Raw genomic sequence first — 5,188 nt, 5'->3', positions numbered from 1 at the left:
GACATTTACAAGAGTTTAAGCCTCGGTGTAGGCTGTGTGTTACCTGGGATGTTGGGAAACTCCGCCTGTACTTTCTCCTTCACCTTCTGCACAGTGATTCCCTCCATCTGCGCCTTATTGTCCCAAAGCTGGACCATCTTCCTCTCCCCCATAACCCCGTTCACGGGGACAACGCCTTTACACATGTTGTTGTTCGGTGTGTGTGAAGATCCTGCAGCTTCTCTCTTCAGAGTATGATGAACACTGTCTGTGATGGTATTTATCTAATGTAGCGGCTGTGACGTCACTAAGGCACTATCACTTTCGATGCGATATTAAAGCATTTGTTCCTCTTGACAAGATCGGTTTTGGAAACTACCTGGAATTAAATCACGTGTGTTTGTGTAACTGTAGCAACTTGTTTCACGTTCTGTTTGTCCTTATTAAAAAATACATTAGTTGGCTATTCAATTTATTCCAACAGCCTATTTTTAATATGAGCTAGAACGATGTAGGAACGTAAACACTACAGTATAGAGTCCTCTATAACAAGGCTGTCAGCAGCACAAGTCACCTAAAGGAAAACCAGTATGAATCTCCAGCACATAGGTTATGGACCATCTGACTGAAATGTTATGGGCTGGTTTTCAACATGCTGACTAAAATATATGTGTCACGAATTTATTTTAGTTGTTAATTTGTCATTGTTCATTGAAATGATCAGGAACTTTACAGTTTTGTGAACATGTAAGGCAGCACTTAGTCTGACCCAAACATGTCCATTAATGTGAGTAAATTCCCTGAATGTGACATTTATCCATGCAATAGAAAAATAGAAAACCTGCTATAGTCCATTTTGCAAAGACCCAGAAACATCTGTATCAGATCAGTCTCAACATAACAGACGATTCTTCATTTAATTTTCTCTGACACCAGACTATCCCCATCTGTCAGATCTAGCAGCCTTTATGATCTTTTGTATTAATATCCTGCTGATGTTCTTTAAATTTATGTAAAGCTGCCAAGTGGGCAACACTTTGCAAACTGAGCCAAAACGGATAAAAAGAGTCTTTTTTGTTGAGGCCCTGGAAACATAATTACTTCCACTTGTTTAACAATAATTAGGGCTATATATTTTATTATATTTTTCTTTACATTTTACAATCAAAACCAGAATCAACCAAAGAAGAGATTCTTTCTGAGTGACGATTTGCAATGAGTGCAATGTTTGTTATATATTAGAGAAAGTAGCACATTATATCAGACTGTTTATCTACTGCATTGACCTTGGACCTCAGAAAACACAGTGGCCCAACACCAGCAGATGACATGGCACCCCAAACCATCACTGACTGTGGAAACTTTACACTGGACCTCAAGCAACGTGGATTCTGTGCCTCTCCTCTCTTCCTCCAGACTCTGGGACCCTGATTTCCAAAGGTAATGCAAAATTTACTTTCATCAGAGAACATGACTTTGGACCACTCAGCAGCAGTCCAGTCCTTTTTGTCTTTAGCCCAGGTGAGACGCTTCTGACGCTGTCTGTTGTTCAAGAGTGGCTTGACACAAGGAATGCGACAGCTGAAACCCATGTCTTTCATAAGTCTGTGCGTAGTGGATCTTGAAGCACTGACTCCAGCTGCAGTCCACTCTTTGTGAATCTCCCCCACATTTTTGAATCGGTTTTGTTTCACAATCCTCTCCAGGGTGCGGTTATCCCTTTTGCTTGTACACTTTTTTCTACCACATCTTTTCCTTCCCTTCGCCTCTCTATTAATGTGCTTGGACACAGAGCTCTGTGAACAGCCAGCCTCTTCTGCAATGACCTTTTGTGTCTTGCCCTCCTTGTGCAAGGTGTCAATGGTGGTCTTTTGGACAACTGTCAGGTCAGCAGTCTTCCCCATGATTGTGTAGCCTACAGAACTAGACTGAGACACCATTTAAAGGCCTTTGCAGGTGTTTTGAGTCAAATAGCTGATTAGAGTGTGGCACCAGGTGTCTTCAATATTGAACCTTTTCACAATATTCTAATTTTCTGAGATACCGAATTTGGGGTTTTCATTGGTTGTCAGTTATAATCATCAAAATTAAAAGAAATAAACATTTGAAATATATCAGTCTGTGTGTAATGAATGGATATAATATACAAGTTTCACTTTTTGAATGGAATTAATGAAATAAATCAACTTTTTGATGATATTCTAATTTTATGACCAGCACCTGTATGAAGCACTTTGAATGGCCTCTCTGCTGCTGTGGCTATAAACAAAGTCGCTACTTTTAGCCTATTTTAAAACTTAGGCTACTTAAAGTAATAGTTGAAGACATTTACAAGAGTTTAATCGTCGGTGTAGGCTGTGTGTTACCTGGGATGTTGGGAAACTCCGCCTGTACTTTCTCCTTCACCTTCTGCACAGTGATTCCCTCCATCTGCGCCTTATTGTCCCAAATCTGGACCATCTTCCTCTCCCCCATAACCCCGTTCACGGGGACAACGCCTTTACACATGTTGTTGTTCGGTGTATGAAGATCCTGCAGCTTCTCTCTCTAGAGTATGATGAACACCGTCTGTGTCTATTTAATATAGCGGCTGTGACGTCACTAAGGCACTATCACTTTCGATGCGATATTAAAGCATTTGTCCTCTTGACAAGATCGGTTTTGGGAACTACCTGGAATTAAATCACGTGTGTTTGTGTAACTGTAGCAGCTTGTTTCACGTTCTGTTTGTCCTTATTAAAAAATACATTAGTTGGCTATTCAATTTATTCCAACAGCCTATTTTTAATATGAGCTAGAACGATGTAGGAACGTAAACACTACAGTATAGAGTCCTCTATAACAAGGCTGTCAGCAGCACAAGTCACCTAAAGGAAAACCAGTATGAATCTCCAGCACATAGGTTATGGACCATCTGACTGAAATGTTATGGGCTGGTTTTCAACATGCTGACTAAAATATATGTGTCACGAATTTATTTTAGTTGTTAATTTGTCATTGTTCATTGAAATGATCAGGAACTTTACAGTTTTGTGAACATGTAAGGCAGTGGAACTTTGTCTATTTATTAGGAATATTAACACATCTCTGGGGAAAAAGCTGAAGCGGCAGATGTTATCATTGATTCTTTAGTTTTTAAGGGTTTTACTGATGTTAATGTTACACCTGAACAGTGGACTTCAATTAATGCTGCTTAAAAACAGCACAAAGTGATAGAAATGGTTAAAGGTAGTGCAGGACATAGGAGTCAGATCAGCCAGGTAGGTGCTTTAGGGACCCAAGACATTTACAAAGTGGGTATACAAAGTGATCCTGTAACCATTTTAACAAGGAAGCATCATTGTTAAAGTCATAAGTCCAGTACTGCCTCGTCTTAAAGAATCTGTTCCTCTAAAATCCACGTCTCTCTAGCTCATTACCACTGCAGTGCCAGTCCACGTGCCCGGCTCAGGCCTTTTCACAGTTTGATTTATTGACATGAGCTAAACTTTATATTTAAATGAAATTAAGAAAAATATGTAACTGATTCCATTCGATTCCTGCCCCAGAAGACAGAAAGTTAAATACGTGCAGGTCTTAATGGGAAAGCTGAACATTCACATCACTGAAAATGTAAAGTTTAACTGGGAACCAGTTCCCTACAGCCATCTGCAAAGATTCAAAAATGACTACACGTTGTTTCTTTTGTTCTCATAACAAACCCTAAATATATTATTACGACAGTCCTCATCTAATTAGCATATTTAAGGAGTTTATCACAGTATTAAAATGCATGTGACAGTAAATGTCTATTCTGTCAGTGGGGGGTGTGTTTAAAAAGCACATGCTCTGTGCACAACGTTTGGGCCATGAAGTCTGATGTTGCCTCACTCATTTATAAACCTGGAGTCCTGCAATAAAATCTCATCTGGACACCAGGAGTCTGAAAAGCTGACAAAGCCCACGGACACTGTTCATCTGAAAAAAGGAAACATTGATTTCAGTCTGATTTTTTTGTGACCACATGATCTGTGGTTTCAGTTTGTTATGTTTGGTTTATTATCACCCATGTGTTTTCCTGTAACTCTGGTGAAAGTGAAACCAGAGCAAACGGGATTCACCGACAGGCACAATAACACAGGGTCACGCCAGTTTTTCTAACCTGCTCCCAGGTGTCTGTGCGCGTTCAGGTGTTTTCATGATGCTGATGGTCTTTACAGACCATTCTTTATTTTGCCTTTAAATCGTGCATTTTTAAAATACTGACATGAATGTATCTTACACTGTGGTGTGAGGAAAACGTGCTGAAAATGTTTGTTGACTAGTGTGTGATGTTTGGCCTGCATACACTCACCGGCCACTTTATTAGGTACACTTGTCCAACTGTGTGCAATTCGTTGCATCACTTCCACCTTAACAAAAATAAAGAGAAGCCCTGTAATATAATATAGTCCAGTAGAACACCACCTTTAACTGTGACCTCAATAATAAACATATAATAAAATGTATACATTTATGACAGTTTCACCAAAAAGTGAAACATTGTGATCTTCATAAACACAGATGTTATGGGGAAACTGTTGCATTGAATTGCGCACAATTGTACAGGTGTACCTAATAAAGTGGCCGGGGAGCGTTACGCTCTTAATTTTTCTGAAATGGCACAACAGATCAACTGACAGGCCACAGAGAATGGCAAAAGCCCCTAGAATGCATTGTGGTGGCTGTAGGTGTGGCTTGGCTGCAGAGACAGTCACGTTGTTTTGCTTTTCCGTGCGCTGCAACGTGGATGTAAACACTAAAGTGAAACCGAAAAGCTCCTCTGCTCTAATACAAGGCTTCTGCTGGTTGATGTTATTCCACAGGAGACAGAGACACAAAACGGACTCAAACATGGAAACGACGCAGGAGAAGTGTTACGACCCTTTTGACTCCTCCCTTAGATTTGTGGATGAGGAGGATGTTTTAGATTGTAAGTAGGGGACTCAGTCAGTCTCTCACATTTTCCAAAGCAGAGTGAATTGTTATAGATGGATGTAAGCGATCCTACAGTTTTTAAATCTGTATAACACCGCGTTTGGTTGGAATGTGTCACGGTTTCTTTGTGTTTCAGTTCTGTGTGAGGGATTCCAGTCTCGAAGAGCCCTGATGTCCTGTGGCCACGCAGTGACCCCGATGTCTCTCACCAAGTGGTGTCGCACGTTATTGGACCAGGTATATGTTTCAAAAT

Source organism: Monopterus albus, unplaced genomic scaffold (genome assembly GCF_001952655.1).
Source record: "Monopterus albus unplaced genomic scaffold, M_albus_1.0 scaffold333.1, whole genome shotgun sequence".
NCBI classification, from domain to species: domain Eukaryota; kingdom Metazoa; phylum Chordata; class Actinopteri; order Synbranchiformes; family Synbranchidae; genus Monopterus; species Monopterus albus.
Note: the sequence above shows the minus strand (reverse complement) of the source record.